Here is a 24522-nt window from a genome sequence, read left to right as displayed (position 1 = left end):
AGTCTATGGTACCCATGGTCGCCGAGTACTTCCGACCTTGGTGGAGCCTGCTGTGTTGACCGACCATCGGGAGGTTCTGACTGCAGAGAGAGGCCGTGCTGTGACACCTGACGGATCTGAGGAGTTCTTCCCGGACCAGACAGTCCCTGGAGCAACAAGATATAATTTGAGACCGAGAGAGAAATCTGCAGCATTTGTGAAAGTTGTCTGAGCATTCCCTGGGTCAGTGAAACGGAGAGCCGATGTGGCAGGGGGGGTAGGGGGGGGGGGGTGGAATCAGCCCTGCATTAGAGTAGTGACACCCGTCTTGGCCCATGGTGAAGAAATCAACGGCTACCCAGGGGTAAGAGCTCTGACAACTACTTAAGTTTCAGGAAGATTTGTTTTGTGTTGTGACTAAAACGGAAAAGAAGAAGATTTTTTGTGCTGTAGGGTTTGTTGTTGCTTTGGTGATTGCGGCAACAATAACATGGTCTGTTGAGGAGACAACTCCTGCTCGCGAGTTGTTTGTTGTTACTATACCTACACCAGAGGAGCATTATTTCTTTACGCTCCCATATCAAGAATTGAAACATCGACAATCTTATCTCAATAATACCTTCATTCAAATGTTACATCACACCCACATCGCTACGAATGCTACAAACTGTTGGATTTGTGGGATGATGCCTGCACATCAAAAGAAAGGAGGTACACCGTTCATACCTCTCCCTTTTTCGTATAATGGCTCTTGTCGAGCCTGGTATACTTTGCTCTTTGCGACCAGGAAGCCTACAGTGGGCAGACTGCTTTTCCGGTTAAATAAAGAGTGCCATCAAGACAAAGATGGGTATCCCCAGGCGAATGGAACAAAATGGGAGTGGGAGGAATATCGACCGGACAATATTTCAACGCCATATATCTTCACCAACACAAGAGACTCATCCAATGCCGAACATTTTGTAATTTCTGTTACTCAAACTCAAGCAGAACTATGTGTACAGAGCATTGGACATATCTCTGTTGGGATCAGTGACTGTATTACTGTATTGAATGTAGATGGCTTAAATAATAGTACCTTTTTAGCTTCACATAATACTTATTTCGTGTGTGGAAATCGTGGATATTATCGATTGCCAGCCAGCTGGACCGGCATTTGTTATGTATCATTTTTATTGCCCCCTGTGTTTCTGGCACCTCTATTGTATCATCGAAATCTTAAACTGTTTAACAATATTACTGTAAATAGATACAAAAGAACTTTGACTACTGATAGCATTGATCAAACCGACACTAGCCTACAACAATATATAGATTTTAATTTAGCATTGTTCTTTTTTGTGGGTGCTGCATTAAACAGCAGAAAAATGCGACGATTGACTAGAGTAGTGGAAGTTGTAACAGATCAAACAGCTGTAGCTTTAGGAAACATCACAGAAGAATTGCAAATTGCTAGAATTGTGGCTTTGCAGAATAAAATGGTGTTAGATGTTATGCTAGCAGATAGAGGTGGTGCATGTCGTGTTATAGGTAGTAGCTGCTGCATGTTCATACCTGACCACACCCCATCAGTGTACAAGGCGATTAATAAACTTCATAAAATCGCTGCAGACCTTCACACAGAAAATGGTACATGGACTTTTACAGGGTGGCTTTGGACTCTGATTTCTGCCTGGGGCTGGAAAGTATTGACCGCCCTATGTATAATAATTGCAATAATCTTCACTTGTATATGTATTCAGTGCAGTTCGATGATATGTTCTATGTGTGTTACTGCTTGCATACCGACCAAAAACAATATTGCAGAAGTCAAAATACAGAATGATTTGAAAAAGGAGATAGCTAGCATGATGGTCCTTGATATAAGGGATGAATATCTAGCTTTTCCCAGTAAGTCGAATGTCTTCAGCTAATGCTGAAAGGGTCGTCTGTGGTAAATCAAGGGCGATTAGGTTAAGCATTAGCAGAAGACATGCTTTGTTTGACCATTATCGTATCAAATGTGCCGACTCCATTTTGTATTTGCAACGGCCATTTTGTATGCCATACATTGCCATGTGTTCGTCATGTGCGTTTGTCCTACTTTCTTGTTAACTGCGCCTGAAGTCTGCCCGGCAACAGGCTATATTTAGCATTCCCCGCTTCCAGCATTTCCAGACATACGCAGTAGGGTCAATGACCGTTAGTAATTGGTTCCAGATAGGAATGTGTTTACCAGTTGTCGAAGACTGTTAACTCCATCTATCGATTGTGCCTTCCAATATGTCCTTGTATGGTCATGAAACTGCTCTTGTCTTCTGTACCGCCTTCTTTTGAGCCCCCTAATTGTGTATAAAAGGGGCCATGTGCTTTAGTTCGGTGTGCTACTCTATACAATACTGAAGGGTGTTGTGTGGACTGTAGTACCACCTTTAAATGTTTAATAAACTTTGCTTTTATATTTTCCAGTTTCATAGCCAACTTCTTCCTAAGGTCTGAGGACCCTGTGCAGAGAAGGGTGAACCCCTTGCACTAAGTAGGCCTAGCTGAGGTTTGCTTACGACAGCTTCACGTTTGAAAATGCAGTGGAGGACACTAGCTCCATGACAGAATATTTGGTGTGGCTGTCTAACACCACAGCCGTTAGACGGCCATCCGGAAAACTGCGGAAGTCCATGCTGAAAAAAACAATGGCGTCAGACATGGTTTGTGCAGAAGTGACAGCCTCTGACTTTGTCATCCACCCATGTGTCCACACTAGGGAACTGTAGGAAGGTGGACACCTGACTATGGTTACCCCAGATTTTTTTGCCTTGTGTTTAGCTGGTTTTCGACTTAGTTGGCCTGGTTCCCTGCTAATCAGGGCCCCAGGCTATCTGCTCTCTCCTTAAAATGGACTCCATGCACCCTAGGTGCATAACCAAATTGGTACTGAACACCTTGTCAGCCCCTATATAGTGCACTATAGGTGCTAAGGGCATTGGTGCATCCAAGGCCTACCAGGGGCTGCAGCATATCTTTTGCCACCCCTGGTTGGTTCTTAAATTGACACAACTGGCTGATCACTCAGCTGAGGCAAGGTGGTGTAATCACCCCTTGCTTAGATATAGTATACCTATATCTAAACCTATATCTGGACACATATATTCCTATAAGTCACTCCTATGGCAGGCCTTAACAATCCTGGAGGCAGAGTGCTTGGTTTTATATGAGATAGTGCTCTAGCATGAGCTGAGCCTGTCGGCAGCTGTCGGGACCAACTCCCTTAGCTGTTCCGGGATATTGCCCTACCATATACTCTTAAGTGCATTATATTCCATCGCCGTTATGTGCTAACTTTGGTTTGGCTTTATCAAAACATGTTGTATAAGGTGTCATATGATTTGGAATACTATCCCCTCGACAGTCCTGTCGACGGGGATAGCATTCCACCCTTCTAGAGGGAGAAGACATGTTACATTGCTAAAACGCGGTTTATTACTAAAAGAGCCTCAGCATCACAAAATGGATGCTGCTGCCACCGACACAAGTCTGACCTCCTGCTGCTGACCGAAACTTGGCAGAGGAGGCCCGGACAAAGGGTTTCCTGTCGCAGGGAGGTGCTACACCTCCCCAGACAGGAGATAGTGTATTGGGGCAGGGTGGGTTGAATGAAACCAGACACTGCCTGGGGCGCACAAGGCTTCCCCTTGCATAATCCGGTCAAACCAGTTCTGGGGCACTCCAGCCCCAGTCCCAGCGCGACCCTGGACAAAGGGAAAGGGGTGTAACCACCCCCTTCCTGGGTCCCACCCATGGGAGGGACCTTACAGGTGATCCAGCCCACTAGATTGGTATAAGAGTGGGAGCAGTGCTACTGCACTCAGATTATCCTGACTGAAACTTATGAAACGAAACTCTGGACCCTTCGACATCCTACTCGACGTAGAAGACTGAAGAATCTCCCTTGTGGTCAAGGAGTGACCCCCCTGTGCAAACAGGCACCATCCAGCACCTCGACGTTTGCTTTGTTGCAGTTCCCGCCGGAACTCGAGCAACAGAGATCAACAAGACCCAGCGTGCCTGCCTTCTAACAGCCCGATCCACAGCTGAGACCCGTGGAGGCGACCTGAAGCGTGGGGCCGGCCATCTTGGAAAAACCACGAGACGCTGACCGTGCAGCATCCGAGGCCCCCTCTAAGCTGTGCATTGGGGTTTGAGAAGCCCCAGCCCTGAGCCACTCTTGCACCGAAGCTCACCCCTTTACACTCACCGAGTGCTGCGTGGGGCCCTTCTGCATCTTTTGGCTCAACGCATTGGTCCGGTCGCTTGCCCGTTGGCTAGTGGCCCCAGTACCGACGAACTTCGAAGTCTAACTTGTGAGTCTGGTTGCTCCAGACTTGCCCTCGCTCCCCTGAAAAGGAGCACCCGCTCTGACCCTCCTGGTCCGAGTATTAAGCGATCTTTGAATCCTGCGAGGGTTGCGATTGCCAAGGGTTGTTTGCTCCAAACCGGAAGCAGACACCGCCGACAGCAAGAGCCTTTGTGGGACAGCTCGTGATCCACTCCTGGACATCCTCGGTGCCCCAGAGTCCACGTGGCAGCAGAGACAAGCTTCACGACATCGACCTGATTGCGCCCGACATTGCCTGGTTCCTTCCTGGTTCCACCCTGGTCACTGCTGAGTGACCCAGACTCTGTCCCCTCTGCTTTCAGATCATCTATATCTTCGATCCACCCTTGGATCACACCGGACACTTCTCTTCACGACGCCTGCAGCATCTTCATCCTCAGGCACCAGCAACCTGCGTAACGAAACCCGACACTACTTTGCACCCGTGCACCCGCTTCCTGTGGGTGAGGTAACTCAGCAACGCCGGTGCTCCTGTACTGGTACACACCTCTAGTATATGAGTCTAAAGTTTCATCCTTCTAGGTTAAGCGAAAGTCTCCTTATAACTTTTACACACCATTGACTTTGCATTGGTGCATGTGTGTGCTTTAAGCACTGCATCGAATCCCGCGGGCTTTTCCCGACTTCAGCATTGCTAGTCCCAACTGCTCCCAGCGATTCCCCAGGCCCTAGGCCTGACCACTGTTCGATTAGTGATACTTATACCACTTTTTTGATATATGGTTTGAGTGGCCCCTGGGCCTCATCCATAATTGTGCAACTTCTATATGTTTAACTGTGCTTTTGTTTAAACGCTTGTGCTTCTAGACTCATAAAGAGTATAGAGGATTATTCTAGTAATAAATACATATACTTTTATAATATATAACTTGTGTGGTGTCCTTTCATTTGATATTACAGGATTGTGATTGGTAAAACAGCTCGCTTAGCACGACCTCTTGAGTTAAGCCTTAAAGGCTGCGTAGTCCATGCTACCCTTAGGATAGCTTGTCTATAAGGTTGACTTACAACCATCACCATAAGGGATTGTTTGGACTGATACAAGGTGCCCCCAGAATTGGAGATATCATATATCTGGCCAACTTCTCACAGGAACCATACCATGTCCCTTCACTATGCCCTGGTAGCTTTGGTTGGCCAGTTCAACGACTCTTGCCTATAGGATTTAGGGTATTAGGATCTGTCTTCCACGAAGAAGCAGACCCTCTCCACTGGTGCTTTGTTCATCTCTGATTCTCCAGATTTGGCTCACTGTTACCTGCTCATCTGCAGTCAGTGCCTTGTCGCCATCTAAGAATATGCGCCACTGCCTCTTAGAGTGCTTCTTTTGCTTTTGAGAGGCTCATGTCCTACTCTGTGGCATCCTGGATCTCCTCAATCTATGGCGTCTGGGGGCAGGCATCATGTACCACCATCCTCACAAACTCCTCAGCCCTTTGTATTCCTCTGTTTTCCAAGAGCCAGCTTGTGCTTGCATGTGTCTTGACAGATAGTCTGCTGTGTTATTCACACCTGAAAAAGGTGGTAGGCCCACTGTCTCGCTAGCACCTTTTATTCAATCTTCGTGTACCTTATCTCCGTGTCTATCAGTGCTCTACTTGTGTATGTGATGGAGACCCATGATCCCTCATTCTTTTCCTGTAGGAGCATGGCACCAAGCCAGAAGGGGCTTGCGCCCACCACCAGCAATGTCCAGCACCTTGGATTAAAGTATGCCCTGGTGGCATCTGGGAGCAGCACTTCCTTCACTCTACGGAGTGCCAGGTAAGAGCAGGAGTCCCACTCCCATGGAGTCCCAATTTTCATTAGGGCTTGCAATGGCTTTGATATGGCGGCCAGTACTGGAATAAAACATCCATAGAAAGTGGCCATCCTGAGGAAACTCCTCACCACTGATGCGTTCTGTGGGACAATTGCGTTCCGGATAGCTTCTATTTTCTTTGGGTCTACCTGTAGTCCTCCACTTGATGGAATTAGTGTAAAATTAGTACTTTTGTTTGTGTATGGTTAGCCCACAGTCTGCTAACCCCTTGAGAGTCGCCCTCAAGTGTGCATGGTGTTTTTCAAGCGTGTCAGAGAGGGTATCATGGATGGTGTTCTGAAACACCTCAGCTGCTGATGATAGTCCAAAGTTCTTCCACTTCTATATAGGCCGCAGGGGCGGCTCCTACATGTGGGCACATGAGTGTCGCCCCACTGCTTTCTCGCAGTGCGAGAAACAGAAACTTAAAATGGTATAAATACAATTTTATGTTTCCGCTTCTCGTACTGCAAGAAAGCAGGAGAAGGGTTTGGTTGGGGGGGCGGATGGGAGAGGAGTGGCTAGCCCAATGTTGTTGGCGCAGACTGTTTTGTCGGCCCCAGGGCCGACCAAACCAGTCATGCACACTCTCCCTTTTTGACCTCCTCAGCCTGCATGGAAAAAATGGCCTTCCCATAGACGCCTGTGCGGTTGGCGTCCCAGCCCAACACAATGCTGCCATTGCAGCGTTGTGATTGGCTTAGGGGAGGGAGGCTGCCTGCGGCTGTTTCCTGCGAGGATGACGCAACACGACTGCTGAAGGTACTTTTTTTTTTAATTTAAAATTAACCCCGCCCTTTCCGCGCAACACGCGAGTCATGCCGGCCACGACTGATAGGCAAAGTTCAACGTGCATCGAGAAAGTGATTAAATAGTGGCAAGATGGGTCAAGTTCACGCGGTGGTAGCCCGCATTGAGATCTAGCTTGGAAAGCCACCTGGTATCTCTGAGGTCTGCCACAATGTTGTCAACTGTAGGAGTTATGTGTCGCTCCCAGCGGATGGCTTTGTTTGGAAGCCACATCAACACACAGTCTGATAGCCAAGATTGTTTGGGCTTAGGAGCTATCACCAAGGGTGAGGCTCAGGGAGTGGGCCCTGACACCTTCTTAATTACCTCTGGTTGTTCTAGTTGATCCAGTTCTCTCTCCACCAGTTGCCGCAGGTGGAATGGCACCCTCCTATGTCAGAGGTTTCGTCAATGTATAGCTTTACCTTTAGGCCCCTCAAACGTCCCAGCCCCTCAAATAGCTGGGGAAATTCTTGCAGGATGTCTGCAACATAAGCTTCATGCACCTGCCATGAATAGAAAATGAGTCCCAGGTCTTCAGCAGTGTGGCATCCAAGAAAAGGTGGGGCAATAGTTATCATGCCCATTGCAGATTATAAAAATGAATGCCTCCGCCAACTAGCTGACCGAATGTACTGCACCCCAATCGACCAGGATCCCACAGCAAGACTTCTCTAACGGGTATCTCGATTTTTAAAACCACTAATTCACATTTCACCAATCTACACCTCTGCCCCTCCACCCTACACCTCACATCGGCATCTTTTGCTCAAAAGAACCCCAGAAAAGTGCCCCCTCGAGGTGTCTGCTAGGTATTTCGGCACCAGCCCAAGAAGTAGCTGCCTGATGATGAAGCATGACACCCACACAGGAGTGTGAGGGCTCTTGCTTCTGAGCAATCCGATCTTCTGATCTGTTGTCTCAGTTTCCATGACCTAGATCCTCCCTTCCTTCCCTCCCCCCAGAAACTGCATACTTTTTTTTATTACATAGTATGCTATGGGGCCTCTATGCTGGACCATAATGTGCTCCTAGACCCCTCTATGCCCCTATCACCAGTGCCATCTCCATGCCCTCAGCCGTGTTGTCCCCCAGCTCATGTGTCCTTACCAGAACCAATATATTTGCCAGCGAGTTGCCTGGCTGCCACAGTATGAGCGGTTAGAGGACTGATGTCCAGCAGCCAAGAATAAGCTGGTCCCTGACTTCATCAGGCTGATTGATGTTAGTGCAGGTGCTCACCAAAAGTCGTGCATAGAAGACATCCACAGATTCATCTTCTGCTTGCGGCGACTGCCTCAGTTTGATTCTCTCATAGTCGGGTTTGAGTGCCACTGCGTCAAACTCATCATCCCCACCTGCATGGGGAGGTGTTCAAACAAGTCATCTAGTTCAGCACCGCCTACATGGATCATCATTGACCTTTTCAATGCACCGTCAGTTTCGTGGGTGGCTCAAAAGTAGAGCTGCGGGTGCCCGATCCATTGGCGCCAGCGCGGGCGGCCGTAGCAGGGTCTACCAGCTGGCTGAATCACCATGACAGAGGAATGGGCACAGTGAGCAGAGGCTGCCGGTGCGAGGTACAGCTGTTGTCTGGATATTATGCCTGGCTCGTTAGTGTCCCTTATGTAGTCATACAGGAGCACCAGTTGTCAGCGTGGCCTCTGTCCTCAAGACAGGTTAAAGGGGTGTGTGTCCCTGCTCCTTGTAAACGCAGTCTATGAGGGCCGCCCTGGCAATGCTCACACTTCTCACACCTTTATTGGGGGTATGTGCCACCCAGCACTTCTTACAATTTGCCTTGTTACTGTCATGTTCACACCAGTCTACGTGCAGCTATCAATATTGTTTTTTTCCAACAGTAAAGCACTCACTTGGTGCTTAATCATTATAGCTTAATTCGATATTTCTAGATGCTTTCTGTATTGGCCCAGGTATGAGGTGTGGTGGGCTGGTGCGGCACCAGGTGGCATTGTAGCCGCTCCGATCTTAGCGCCAGGCCTCGTACCAGCGGCCCGCACAGCCGGTCCGCCGAGATGGTCGGGGTGTTGGAGGCACGTTTCACCTCCAGGGAGCTGTATGGTCTGACGGCTGGGAGCACTGCTACCCTCCTAGAGTGGGGCACTGCACATACACCAGCTCAGCAGTGTGGCTTTCCGGCTTCTTTCACAGCCAGCAACTCACCCACCTCATCTGTGGCGTCATAGAGCAGCACAGCAAGATGCTGTAGACCCAATACACACGGGCCAACACCGTCCTCCTTGCCAGTGTGGCGTCTGCTGCCTCAAGTGTAGCCAAGGCCGCAGCAGCACCAAGGGAATAAGGTGAGGCCCAAACAGGTATACTAGACGCTCTCTTGAAGTCACCATCATTGACCACTCCACCTTATATTTGTACACTCAGGCCGCAAAGGTCAACCTCACAGACACTCTTCTTGTTCAGGTCAGGCAGCCAGGAGATAGACATGCACAAAATGGCTACCTGAGCTGAACTTTGCTGGCCTGAAGAAGTCACAGATCCTGTGGGTGTGACCTCCTCAGCTTGGCAAAGGTCCTTGAGGCCCTCCCTCTAGTGACAAGGGGGAGTCTCAGTGATTGCAACGGACCTGGAGGCTTCAGTTTTAAGCCCTGAAGTGCCAAGGGCTGAATGTCAATCAGTGACACCTCTTCACAGAGTGGGGTGGGGTCAGCAGTCTCACTGACCCATACAAAGTATTGTAGAGTCCGGATAGCACTCTACACTACCCACCAGTACCATGGCCGGCAACAAAAATGAGCAGGCTTAGTCATGGAGACCTGCCCGCTCAGTAGTACTTCCCACAACCCTGCAGAGGTCAAAATGCAACGCACTGGCATTATCTCTGCCTTTGACGCACCAGCCTCACCACCAACTCTTTCGAGCCCCCTGCCTCACTCTCGACCAGCCTTTCAGCGGTTGAAAGGCTGCTGCCACCCTACCTGTGGCCTTCTATTCAGACTTGCCCAGGCCCAACCACGCTTGCTCCATGATCCAGGGTTTATTGAGGTCCTGCCACTTGCTTCTTGCAGAGCACAAAGCACTTCTCTACCTTTAAGACTGTTTTATTTTTTTTATTCTACCTCATAGAAGGAAATATGCTCTGTCACCTGCAGGATCCGGGATATTGCCAAGAAGAAGGACAAGCCCCAAAGCCAGCCTCCCCCCCCCCCCCCCCCCTTGAACTGACTTACTTTAATGCCCTATCTAATTAATCCCTATCCAGTTTGTTTTGGACAGTGCCGCTTACCTCAAAACTCCGGGGGAAACACTTCTATGAATACCATACATAGCTAGGCTCTCGCAACTACATTAATGTTCATAAAACAAGGTACAATGACCAAAAGTTCAAAAAGGAAACGCAGAAGCAGGTTCTTTGATGTGATTCTTCTTGTCTCTGCAAGATGTTTAATTTTCTCCAGACTTGAAAATGGTACAAACGCCGACACGTGTTTCGTCGTGTGCGGTTGAGTCACACGACTCTTCAGGGCTTCCACTCTAATTCCAAAGAATGGATGGAGTAAGTCTGGACCTCTGATTGCTCAATATCAAACAATGGGTTTTCTATACGCTTGTACAACAGGCGGTGCTGTGTAGTATCATATTCTGTTGCAGTTTAAGGACAATGACTGTCATTTTCCACTGGTAAATTTTCATAAAACGATATAGCACTGTTCGTCGCTATGGTTTGAATAGGAAAGCCGGGAGGGGATTCTTGAATGGCGCCAATAGAAGAAACGGGTACGTTTCTTTCGCGGTGGTGTTCCGCTCTAGGCAATCCCTCCTCTTGCAGTTCCCGGCGGTCGTCTCTCGTGTACGGACCATAGCGACGAACAGTGCTATATCGTTTTATGAAAATTTACCAGTGGAAAATGACAGTCATTGTCCTTAAACTGCAACAGAATATGATACTACACAGCACCGCCTGTTGTACAAGCGTATAGAAAACCCATTGTTTGATATTGAGCAATCAGAGGTCCAGACTTACTCCATCCATTCTTTGGAATTAGAGTGGAAGCCCTGAAGAGTCGTGTGACTCAACCGCACACGACGAAACACGTGTCGGCGTTTGTACCATTTTCAAGTCTGGAGAAAATTAAACATCTTGCAGAGACAAGAAGAATCACATCAAAGAACCTGCTTCTGCGTTTCCTTTTTGAACTTTTGGTCATTGTACCTTGTTTTATGAACATTAATGTAGTTGCGAGAGCCTAGCTATGTATGATTGTTTTGTCTTTTGACTTACCTAGACGGTTAAGGGTGTTTATCCGTCTGCTCTTTACGCACTACATAAACAACTATCTTGCTTCTCACACACTGTGTAACGTATCAACCCAGGCAGCGCGCCCATCTAGTCCTATTTTCTAAAAAACCCCCACGTTTCATACTTCTATGAATACCTCCCTCCTCCCGCACACTTACCCCTGTACCCCATTGCAATCCATGTGAAGCAGCGCTAGCCCTTAAGGGTGCATGCTAAGGGGTACTGCCAGGTCTTCTTGTTTTATTTTAGACATCAGTGCCCTCAGTAGTGCATAACAGTTCCCACAGAGAGTTGCCACCTTACTTTAGACACCATTTTCTTCGGGAAGGGACCTGAAAGTAAGGGAAAGTAAGAATGTTTTCAGCTGTGAAAATACAGGGGTAGCAAAGGTAGGAGACAAGCCCAATCCCCCCCCCCCCCGCCCACCCGCCACCCCCAGCAGTAGAGGAACAAGCAAAGTGAACGATGAGCCAAGAGAATAAGGAATTACCTACTACTCACGTAGTAATAATCTGAGTCACTATTTACATCTCAATAAATTCCACGGCGGGGATTCCAAAAGTTTTTTCTGCTTTCAATCCCTCTTTCGTTCAGTTCGCTCCTTCTTTCTTTTTGTTCTCTTTCGGCTGTCATAATGTTCTGCTCTTCTTTTCCTGTTTATTTTTTCTTTCTTTCTGCTGAAACTCCTTTCATCCTTCCTTTTTATTCAGCAAACGCTTCCTCTTTTTTCGCCCTTCCTTTCATTCAGAACCTATTCTCTCTTTCTGTATACTTTGTTTCTTTCTGTGCTCACTACTGTTGTCCTTCCATTCTTCTCTTGCTCTTTATGTTCTTTGGTTTTCTTCAATTTCCATCCCGTGTCCATCTCTTTTGTTCATGTTTCACTTTCCTTCTTTTCTCCCTCTCTTTTTCTGCCTTCCCTTCCACGCAGCCCTCTCTCCTTTTCCCAGTCTGGTCTACTTTCCTTCTGTTCTCTTCCCCTCTTTCTATCCTCCATTCTATGCTGCTCTCTCCGCCTCTTTCTTTCTGCCCTCCCTCCCAGCCTGCTTCTCCACCATGAGGCCCCCCCACCTCTGCCTAGGCTACTCAGGCACACTACTTATTCTCTGTACACCCCAATATACACACCTTCGGCCCAGTACGTGCCTTTCATATTCTCGAGGGGTGCTTTTGGGGCAGCCCATTCTCAAAGGTGCGCAGGGAACGATGTCTCTTCAATTTACAGCAGATCGGCCTGCCTGGGCCGATTCCTGGGAGCCGTTCCGGGGTCACCGCGGAGGTCACAGAGCCCACTACTGAAATCATTAGAAAGCTATCGCGGGCTTGATTGGCGCGCTCAGAGAACTGATGGGGGTCAAGCTCTGAGGGGAGGGCAGCCGCGAGACCCGCACGGCAAGGGGAGATGACAAGGAGAGCAGCGGAAGGGGCCTGAGGTGGCTGCTGGGAAGAGGGTGAGTATAACAGAGATTGACAGGCCGGGGGGAGGGAGAAAGAAGGAACGGCAAGAGATGGGGCTGGGAAGAGGAACGCCGGGTGTGTGTCACGGAAAACGAGAGAGCAAGCTGGAGAGACCTGGAAAGAAAGGACTTGAACACGAAAGAGACAGTGACAGAGCAAGGGTGTGGACATGCGCGTGTGTAAAAGAGGGGATACAAATTGTGTGACAAGAAATGGAGAGGTCGCGTTTACGAGAAGCATGAAGTAGAGAGGAATTTCACCTCATAGAGGGATCGAGACAAGAGTTGGAAGTTGAAGTGCCATGGAAATGAGAGACAAGCATTTACAATGCAATGGTTTTGCCTTTGTTAAAGTTAGAGCTATTGGCATTGCTCTTGACATTATTTTTATTTATGTTTTTTTAACATAAATAATGGCATTGTCATTTACAATGCCACTAGCTTTATCTCTCGCAAATGACACACACAAACACACACAGAGCCCCCCCCACACACACACCCACACAGATCCCCCCACACACACAGCCACACAGAGCCCCCCACACACACAGCCACACAGAGCCCCCCACACACACAGCCACACAAAGCTTCCTACACACACAGCCACACAGAGCCCTCCACACACACCCACACAGCACAAGCAGGCAACAGGGGCACATGGAGGCACAAGCAGGCAACAGGGGCACACGGAGGCACAAGCAGGCAACAGGGGCACACGGAGGCACAAGCAGGCAACAGGGGCACACGGAGGCACAAGCAGGCAACAGGGGCACACGGAGGCACAAGCAGGCAACGGGGGCACACGGAGGCACAAGCAGGCAATAGGGGCACACGGAGGCACAAGCAGGCAACAGGCGCACACGGAGGCACAAGCAGGCAACAGGGGCACACGGAGGCACAAGCAGGCAACAGGGGCACGAAAACGGAGGCACAAGCAGGCAACAGGGGCACACGGAGGCACAAGCAGGCAACAGGGGCACACAGAGGCACAAGCAGGCAACAGGGGCACACGGAGGCACAAGCAGGCAACAGGGGCACACGGAGGCACAAGCAGGCAACAGGGGCACACGGAGGCACAAGCATGCAACAGGGGCACAAGCAGGCAACAGGGGCACGAAAACTGAGGCACAAGCAGGCGACAGGGGCACACGGAGGCACAAGCAGGCAACAGGGGCACACTGAGGCACAAGCAGGCAACAGGGGCACACGGAGGCACAAGCAGGCAACAGGGGCACACGGAGGCACAAGCAGGCAACAGGGGCACACGGAGGCACAAGCAGGCAACAGGGTCATGAAAACAAGCACAAGCAGGCAAAAGGGTCACAAGCATGAATTGTAATTTAGACGGGGCTGAAGTGGAGAACGGTCAGTTCGGGAAGTAGTGCGGCTGGTGCAGTGGTACCAGGCCGAAAGGTGAGAGGGGCTGTCTGCACCCCAGTTTGGACAGTTTCCACTACCTAACAGGGATTGGTGGGAGGGGGGCGTACTTCTTGCTTGCTTTAGGGCTGTTACTTCGGGGACGCAGTGCACGCTGCTGCCTGCTGCCGCCGGGACACGACAACAGGCAGGGAGAGGACAGGCTAGGAGAGAGCAGGGAGGGGACAGGCTGGGAGAGGGCAGGGAGGGGACAGGCTGGGAGAGGGCAGGCTGGGAGAGGGCAGGGAGGGGACAGTCTGGGAGAGGGCAGGTTGGGAGAGGGCAGGTTGGGAGAGGGCAGGTTGGGAGAGGGCAGGTTGGGAGAGGGCAGGCTGGAAGTTTAAAGGCTGGGAAAGGACAGGCTGGGAAAGGGGGGGGGCAGAGTCAGTCATGTCAGGGGTCCCTCTGAAGGCCCGGGAGGGGGTCAGGCACTTGTCGGGTCGGTCAATCATGAGGGCTGGGGAAGAGTCAGTCACATCAGGCTGGTCCATCTGAAGGGCTGGGGCAGAGTCAGTCTCATCAGGCCGGTCTTTGAAGGTACCGAGGGGGCGGGGCAGAGTCAGTCTCAGATCCGTTCTCTGAAGGGCCGGGGCAGAGTCAGTCTCATCAGACCAGCCTCTGAAGCAAGGGAAGGGCCGGGGCAGAGTCAGTCTCAGACCAGTCCTCTGAAGGGACGGAAGGGCCGGGGCAGAGTCAGTCTCATCAGGCCGGTCTTTGAAGGTACCGAGGGGCCGGGGCAGAGTCAGTCTCATCCAAGCAGTCCTCCGACGGTAGGCTGGAAGTTTAAAGGCTGGGAAAGGACAGGCTGGGAAAGGGGGGGGGGCAGAGTCAGTCATGTCAGGGGTCCCTCTGAAGGCCCGGGAGGGGGTCAGGCACTTGTCGGGTCGGTCAATCATGAGGGCTGGGGAAGAGTCAGTCACATCAGGCTGGTCCATCTGAAGGGCTGGGGCAGAGTCAGTCTCATCAGGCCGGTCTTTGAAGGTACCGAGGGGGCGGGGCAGAGTCAGTCTCAGATCCGTTCTCTGAAGGGCCGGGGCAGAGTCAGTCTCATCAGACCAGCCTCTGAAGCAAGGGAAGGGCCGGGGCAGAGTCAGTCTCAGACCAGTCCTCTGAAGGGACGGAAGGGCCGGGGCAGAGTCAGTCTCATCAGGCCGGTCTTTGAAGGTACCGAGGGGCCGGGGCAGAGTCAGTCTCATCCAAGCAGTCCTCCGACGGTACCTAAGGGCCGGAGCAGCATCAGACTCACCCCGTGCTGCGCCGGGGGCGCCTCCAGCGGCGCGGCGGCCGCGGGCCCCAGTAGCGCCTGGAGGATCAGCAGTGGCAGGGCAGCGCGGGGTCTTCATGGCGCTGGAGCTCTCGAACCCGCGACCGTCCTGAGAGGAGTGCGCGCGCGCCGCCGCCCCCGCTCTTATACACCCAGAGGGTTATTTTCCTTCATATTTTTCCTGTTTTGGTTTCTCAGGTGGGGCGGGGAGGGGGGGCGGCTGTCAAAAGTCACATTCATGCCGCTACAAGCCGCGATTGTGAGGCGCTGGTGTGCCTGGAGCCGGGCCAGCCCCGCGGGCTCCGGGAGGGCTCTGGGAGGGCTCCGGGCCTCGGGGGTACCCGCCCCCCACCCCCGAGAGGGTGGAGCGGACGGGGGAGAGGCGAGAGAAGAGGCGGAGGTGCCACAGCGCCTTGAAGCCGGCTCAGCTGGGCGCAGATCACCAACCCTCAGAGTACAGGCGGAGGACAGGGACATAGCGCCTTGAAACCGGCTCAGTTGTGTCTACATCACTATCCCTCGGAGCACAGAATGACAGGGACACAGCGCCTCGAGAAGCGGCCGCAACCCGCCCATGAGAAGAGGGGGCGAGGAGAAAAGGCAATACAGCGCCTCGAAACGGGCTTGGCTGGGCGAAGATCACCAACTTTCAGAGCGCAGGAGGACGGGAACATAGCGCCTCGAGAGGCTTCGCACCTCCTCCCCTACAAAAAGGGAACGAAAGATACTTATGTAAGGAGAGGATGTATGCAATGCAGCGCCTTGAAGCGAGACTGGGGACTCTGAGATGTCCCCAAGCGCTGCCTGCCGAGAATGGATCAGAAAAGGTGTAACCGCAATGCAGCGCCTGGAAGCGAAGACTTGAGGCTCGGAGCTCCCGCCACACCCACCCTCTGCATAGAAAGTGCCAAAGTTGGTATACACTTAATGCAGCGCCTTGAAGACAGACTCGGGCCTGTCAACGCGGTGGGGGCGGGGGGAGAGGGCTGGGGTTAAGGCTTCGGCGGAGGACGGCCAGGGAGCCGGGTTCAACGGGGTCACCTTGACTCTGACCTTGGACATGTCTGTAGACCCTGGTGCAGCGCCTTGAAGCGGACCATGGGCTTCAGAGTCGCCCACATCCACAGGACGACATGGAGGGGGGGGGGGGGAGGGGTACGTGCAGCGCTTTGAAGCGTACCCCACAATCCACAAGAGTAATATCGGATGGGAAGGCAACACCGCGAGGACGTGGCCTAAGGACCAGAGCGGCTGACTGTGGCACTGAAGAAACAAGTTCGAGTCTCGCATCGTCTCAACATCCTGTGATCCTCGGCACACCACTATATCTCCTGTGCCTGAAATAGGATGTGACCGCGTGTGATGTCACCGCTGCTCATATAAAGCGCTCCAATACCTTCGGTCGAGATAGCCTATATAAAACTGAAAATATATAGCAAGCATTGGCAAAGCCAGGTCCCGCCTATGTAAGAGCTGTTGGCTTTGTCAATGTGTTGAAGCCTATTACACACCAGCCTGGCTGCGGTTCAGCATGGGAATGTAATTACCATATTGATTTGCACTTCACTCCGATCTGAGGCGGGCTGGGCTGTCGGGAGGGCGGTGTGACCTGCGGCAGGCAGCGTCGAGAGCCTGATTAGGACCTACGGGGTCCTGCTATGCACTTTGCCGCGCTTCGCGGTGCCTTGGACGGGTGAAATCCCGACTCCCTGCCAAGTCTCACGCTTCCCGCGTGAGACGCGATCGGCCCGGTCGGGTCTTGTAGAGCGGATGGCCCCCCTGGTCTACAGGACCCACTCGGGGGGGAACCACCGACCTCAGGGCTATCCAGGGGGAGGGAAGGCCCAAGGACCCAGCGCCGCCTCAGTCACGCGGGCGGGGGCTTCGTTTGCAGCCTGCTGGACCCGACCGCTAAAGGATTCCAGCGGGAGGGGCTGGAGCGCTCTCGCAGCGCGGAGCTGCAGGCAGGCAGAGAGACACAGAGCGGTGCGAGTCAGCGGGAAGGGGCGGCTCGCACCGCGGGGGATATCAACAATACCTTGGCACTTGCAGGCAGGCTGGCAACCCCAATTGATTGTTGATTTGCACTTCACTCCGATCCGCGGGCGCCGCCATAGTGCTTGCCGTCTTCCTCTCCTTCTTCCCCGGGCTGCGGGGGGCGGGCACTTCCGGCCGGCCGCGCTAGGATTGGCCGGCCGGCCAGTCACGGGGTTAGGAGAGACGCAGAAGTGCCGGCAATGCCGGACCAGACACGGGGGCGTTCCCGGCGTCCCGTGACGTCGGCAAAAGCCAAAGAATGTCGGGAACGCCCCCGTGTCTGGTCCGGCATTGACGGACAGGCCCCTCGTCCAATGGCAAGGCTCCGTTTACGGAGCCAGCCAATCAAGGACGAGGGCCGAACAAAAGCCACACTACAGTTCTCAACAGGATTTCGCCTGCGCGGAAAAGCTGCGCAGAGCGCAGCTTCCGCTAGGCAAAACCTAATAAAAAAGGGAGAGGCATGGGTAAGAAAGAAGAAAATAAGAGGAGAGGGCGAACATTGAAAGAGGAGATGTGGAGAGGGGGGTCAAGAAAAATGAATTGGGGCTCGGGAGGCAGGTTGAGGGTAACAGAAAGTGACAGCAAAGATGGGGGCGAGAAAAGCTATGACGAGAAGGAACTGCAGTGCAAAGACTAGAAAGAGGAGTTTAGTTGGTAGAGGCTAAGAGGCAGGGTCGGACTGGGATCACAATTTGGCCCGGGCACTGCCCAAAAGAGTGGCTCCTTTTCGCGGGGCGTGCTCTTTCACAAAACACCATTTGGTTACTCCCAGAGGTCTCATTTGTAGAAAAAGGTTTGGTAAATTAAGCATTTTTAAGCTTATAGAGCCGGTAACATTGGTAAAGACTAGGAGCACTGCAGTTCTGAAACTGAATACTTACTTAGAGTATTAACGCCCTGCACAATGTAGTTAGATGCTCTTTCCCAACCAGCTGTGTCCTTGACTCTGATCATCACATAATCAGAAATCTAGTACAACGTAAAGGGGAAAGGGTAAGACTGGAATCTCTGGGAATTGAACATGTAATTACAAAAGTAAGAGGAAGAGTAGCTCTGAACCTCTACCTTGGAGAACAGAACCTCTAATGACAAACAGTAAAGACATACATTTTGGATATCAGCAATGAAAACATTTTGCATAACACTAAAAATAAATTAAGTCTAGCCCCTCACATATTTTGCACTTTTCCTTGAACTTAAGTACCTCTTGACACCTTGTCATACCTCCCTTCTTTCTTTGTGTGCACAACTCTAGTTAGGGACACCCAGTTCTGCTGGGTAGTACCAAGTGGGGGCTGGGGGAAAAGAGGAGATGAACAGAAAGGTAAAGAGACAGTTTATTGAGATAGGTGAAGTAGAACTAGAAATCAGGTAGTGATAGGTGTAATGGGGGGGAGACATAAAGTAAATACGGAAAGATCAGGTAGCCAGAAGAAAAGATACATATCTATAGGTAGATAATGAGTGTAAGAGATATAGGTAATATTGTACGGTCATAGAAAAACACATGCAAACCTGCAAAGGGTCCTTCTTCACTTTTCCAAAGAGAATATGTACCAAATGCCACAAAATTTAGAAGATTTAAATATTCCATTGCATAACAATCCCTCACAATTCTTCACATGCCCTCCATGTGTAAGACATGCTGTAGCACCAAATCTGAAGAATGTTCTTTGGGCCGTAATCGCCAACATTTGCTCAACCTTATAAAAAGCGCTTTGCACCACATGGAATTTAATTTCTTTACATTTACAGATTATTTACTTTTTTATTGCACCCGTTCACCTCTTCCGCCTTCTCACTTCGGACAATTGCTCAGTGGATTAAATGCACTTTGCGGAGGTTGGAACCTGGAGTCCTCTAAAATTTTCATCCTTCCTATGTTGATGAAATGGCACCGGTACAAAACACTACTGCTTTCCTAGTACATATCCCTTCATGGTGTCCACACAGACAGCACTGCAGCCCAGAATAGTGTTCTCATGGGTGTGAGAAGGTGGCCTGATATGCAGTGGTCACTATTCTAGTGAACACTATGTATCAGTCCAGCAACCCTTATTGATGATTGGTTGTAAGTCAACCTTATAGACCAGCTATCCTAGTAGCGTGGATACGAGCAGTCTAAGGCTAAAGACTCGAGAGGGCGTGTTAAGCCAGCTGTTATACCACACATATATCCCTTGAGCACCAAGTGAAAGGACACCACACAAGTGTTATGAAAATAAACAGTTATTTATTAAAGATCACAACAGCCCTGTACTCTTTATGAGGACAGGGTACTAAGCACAAACCAAAACTCTTACAAAAATACTTAAGTTAGCACAGTATATACAAATGCCCGAGGGGCACGGAAAACCATATACTTGAAAAGTGGAATGCGAAATTACTAGCAGGTAAGTACAGTACTAATAGGCTTTGGAATCGCTAGGACTTGACTATAGAATCGTTAGATTACTTCTAGGAGACCCAGGGGACTCGGGTGCAGTGTGTGCACTCTCACGCGAGATGCGGGACAAAGTCTATGGTAGCTAGGAATTGCAAAGTTAGTGTTCTCGGGCGAACCCGACCTGGTAGGGAGAAAACGAAAGTAGATTCTGACCCTTGGATACTGAGGCTATGCTGGGGCACCGAAATGCCGAAGTTACCTAGCCCAGGGGCTGCAGCTGCATAGGACTCAAAGGACGTCGGGAATTCTCGTTGACGGACCAGGAGCCTGGAAGAAAGAAGTTGCTGGCAGGTGACCAGTGAAGAAAGTTCGGTGGATCCAAGCCTGGATCGATGGAAGATGACACCTGAAAGCAGAGGGGGACCAAGTTCGAGACTACTAGCCAGTAGTCAGTGGGCACCAGGAGGGCACCGGATGGTAGCCACCTCGACAAGGCGTGTGGGTGACGCTGGGCTCGGAGATCTCACGGACCAGGAGGCGTTGTCGGCGACCAGGAAGGAGGATCGAGCTGTCCCACGAAGATAGAAGCTGTCGGCGTCGCTGGACCCAGGATTGGGCAACAAAGCCTTGGCAAATTCAAGCCAACGCGGTGGACCTAAAATGGCGTCTGGAGTGGACCAGGACGGTCCGGGGTGCCTCTCTTCAAGAAGGAAGCAAGGGCCAGTCTGGAGCAACCAGACCAGCAGCAGTGATGTCGTCGGGCGTCGTTCAAAAGGCCACAAGCCAGCCGGCTAGTAGCCAAACAACGTGGTGCACAGCAAACAGCAGAAGGGCCCCACGCAGATCGTGGAGATGCAGGGAGGCTGATCTTGGGTGCTGGAGCTGCGCAGGGTTGGGGCTTCTCGGACCCCAAAGCACTCACCAGTGGAAGACTCGGTGGGCTTGTTACAAAGAAGTCGTGCAGTCTTGGCGATCGTCGGTCCCTCGAGGTCTCGTCGCACTCACAGTTCTCAGCTTTGCTGTAGAGGTGAGTAGAGGTCAGAGGTGCCAGGGAAGCCGGGACTCGTCGAGCTGGGTCGTCGGATTCTTGATGAAGGACTTGCAGCAGACCGCAGTGTTCTTTAGGATGGTGCCTGCGGATGCAGGGTGACTACTCCTTAGCCACAAGGGAGAATCTTGAGGAAGAAATCTTGAAGTCCTTTCGCAGAAAGTCGTGTCTTGATTCCAAAGATGATCTAATTTGAACAGGGGGCCCGCTCCCATCTTTATACTAAAAAAGGGGGCTGACCCGGTGACTAGGTCCTGCCTATGGGTGGGACTAGGAGGGGGGTGGTTACACCCCTCTGCCATGCCGGACTTCCCCAGGCCAGGGGCTGGTGTGCCCCTGGAACTGGTTCAGACCGGCCTATGCGTAGTGAGCACCGGGGTGCCACTCAGCAGTCACCTTCCTGTAAAGCCCTGCCTACCCAGGATACACAAAACCATGTCTGGGACGGTGCTAGCACCGCCCCTGACAGGAAACCCTTTGTCCAGGCTCCCCTCGCTGGAAGGGCTCCCAGCTGCAGGGGGTCAGACTCGTGTCTGTGGTGGCAGCATCCATTTTGTGGAGCTGAGGCTTCAGTTAACTTTAACCGGGGTTCACAGTTACATACATGTTGTGTCCCTCTAGAAGGGTGGAATGCTAACCCCGTCGCCAGAATTGGCGAGGGGTTAGTATTCCAATTCGTATGACACCTTACTCGACATGTTTTGATAAAGCAATACCAAAGTTAGCATTTAACCGCGAGGATTATAATGCACTTAAGAGTATATGGTATGCGATATCATGGAACAGCTGTTAGGACTTGGTTCCGCAAGCTGCAGACAGGCTCAGCTCATGCCAGATCACCATCTCACACGATTCCAAGCACTCTGCCTTCAGGATTGTCAAGGCCTGCCATAGGAGTGACTGATAGGAATCTGTGTGTCCATTTTAGGGTTAGGTATAGGTATACTACACCTACAGCAAAGGGTGATTACACGACTTTGCCCCAGCTGTCATGCAGCCAGTTGTGTCAAATTTAGGAGGCCAGCCAGGGGTGGCATAATACATGCTGCAGCCCCTGGCAGCCCTGGGTACACCTATGCCCTGAGTTACAGGGTCTGATAAGGTGGCCCAGTACCAATTGGTAAATGCACCTAGGGTACATGTCGTAATTTAGAAAGAGAACAGCCAGGCTGTGGGTCTGATTGGCAGGCCCACAGCCAGAGAAAGTCGTAAACCAGTGAAACAAAAGCAAAAAATCTGGGTGATCATAGGATTGCAGACCCTACTCTCCTACATGACCCCCCCCCCAAACTTTGGGACAATAAGCTAACCTTGACCAGGTGAGTCTTCTTGTTCTAAGTGGAAATATCTGGAGAGCCCATCGGCATTGCCATGATCAGTACCAGGTCTATGTTCCACTGTAAAGTCCATCCCCTGTAGGGAAATGGACCACCTAAGCAGTTTGGGGTTTTCACCCTTCATCTGATTTAGCCACAAGAGGGGCTTATGGTCGGTCTGAATCTTGAAGTGAGTGCCAAGCAAGTATGGCCTCAGCTTCTTCAGGGCCCAAACCACAGCAAAGGCCTCCCTCTCAATAGCTGACCAATTCTTCTCTCTAGGGGTCAGCCTTCTGCTTATAAAAGCAATGGGCTGGTCTTGACCATCAAAATTCAGTTGAGAAAGTACAGCTCCCACACCCAACTCAGAAGCATCTGCTTGGACAATGAATGGTTTGGAGTAGTCTGGACTCTTAAGGATAGGTGCTGTGCACATGGCCTGCTTTAGGTCATCGAATGCTTTTTGACAGCCTGCTGTCCACTGAACCTTTTTTGGCATTTTCTTACTTGTCAGTTCATTTAATGGTGTCACAATGGAACCATAGTTCCTGACAAACTTTCTGTAGTATCCAGTCAGGCCCAAGAAAGCTCGAACCTGAGTCTGGGTGGTTGGAGGAGCCCAGTCCCTGATTGACTGTATTTTGCTCTCCAGTGGCTGAACCTGGCCTCCACCTACAAGGTGGCCCAGGTATACAACCTGTGTCTGCCCTATCTGGCACTTGGTGGCCTTGATAGTGAGGCCTGCTGCTTGCAGAGCCTCTAACACTTTCCTCAGGTGGACCAGGTGATCTTCCCAGGTGGAGCTAAAGACAGCAATATCATCTAGATATGCTGCACAGAAGTCATCCAGCCCAGTAAGGACTTGATTCACCAACCTTTGGAAGGTGGCAGGTGCATTTTTCAGACCAAAGGGCATTACCACAAATTGATAATGCCCACCAGGGGTTGAAAATGCTGTCTTGGGCTTGGCATCCTCAGCTAACCTGATTTGCCAATACCCAGCTGTTAAGTCAAATGTGCTTAAGTAGTTGGCAGAAGCCAATCTATCTATCAGCTCATCTGCCCTTGGTATTGGGTGGGCATCAGTCTTAGTGACTGCATTGAGACCCCTGTAGTCTACGCAAAACCTCATCTCTCTCTTACCACCCTGGGTGTGAGGCTTTGGCACTAGAACTACTGGACTAGCCCAAGGGCTATCTGAGGGTTCAATGACTCCCAACTCCAACATTTTCTGCACTTCAGTTTTTATGCAGTCTCTAACATGATCAGGCTGCCTGTAGATTTTACTCTTAACTGGCAGACTGTCACCAGTGTCAACCTCATGGGTACACCAATTGGTCTGACTGGGTGTCAGAGAAAACATATGTCTGAAAGACTGAAGAACCTGTTTACAGTCTTTCTGTTGATGCTCAGAGAGGCTGCCACAAAAGACAACACCATCTACTGACCCATCATCAGGATTCTGAGTGAGCAGGTCTGGGAGAGGGTCACTCTCTTCCTCCTGTCCCTCATCTATGGCCATGAGCAAACTCATGTCCTTCCTGTCGACATATGCTTTGAGCCTGTTGACATGGAGCACCCTGTGGGGGCTCCTGGGAGTTCCAAGGTCCACCAGGTAGGTGACCTCTCCCTTTTGCTCAAGAATTGTGTGGGGCCCAGACCATTTGTCTTTGAGTGCTGCTGGGGCCACTGGCTCCAACACCCACACCTTCTGTCCAGGCTGATAAACAGTCAGGACAGCCTTTTGGTCATGCCAAGCTTTTTGAAGTTCTTGACTGGCCTTAAGGTTTTCTGATGCCTTCTCCATATACTCAGCCATCCTGGAGCGGAGACCAAGTACATAGTCCACTATGCTGGTTGCAGGCTTTTTGAGAGGTCTCTCCCATCCTTCCTTCACCAAACACAGGGGGCCTCTCACAGGATGCCCATACAAAAGTTCAAAAGGGCTGTAGCCAACCCCCTTTTGTGGGACCTCTCTGTAAGCAAACAGAAGGCAGGGAATCAGGACATCCCATCTACGCCTGAGCTTTTCAGGTAGTCCATGAATCATCCCTTTTAGGGTCCTGTTGAACCTTTCAACAAGCCCATTGCATTGTGGATGATAGGGTGTAGTGAGTTTGTAATTGACACCACATTCCTTCCACATAGCAGTTAAGTAGCTTGACATGAAGTTTGCACCTCTGTCAGAGACAACCTCCTTAGGGAAGCCCACTCTGGAGAACACTCCAACTAGGGCCCTTGCCACCACAGGTGCTGTGGTGGTCCTAAGTGGAATAGCTTCAGGATACCTGGTGGCATGATCCACTACCACCAGTATAAACTTGTGCCCTGATGCTGTCTGGGGTTCCATTGGACCAACAATGTCAATCCCCACT

This window comes from Lissotriton vulgaris, chromosome 12 (assembly GCF_964263255.1).
Source record: "Lissotriton vulgaris chromosome 12, aLisVul1.2, whole genome shotgun sequence".
Classification (NCBI taxonomy): domain Eukaryota; kingdom Metazoa; phylum Chordata; class Amphibia; order Caudata; family Salamandridae; genus Lissotriton; species Lissotriton vulgaris.
Note: the sequence above shows the minus strand (reverse complement) of the source record.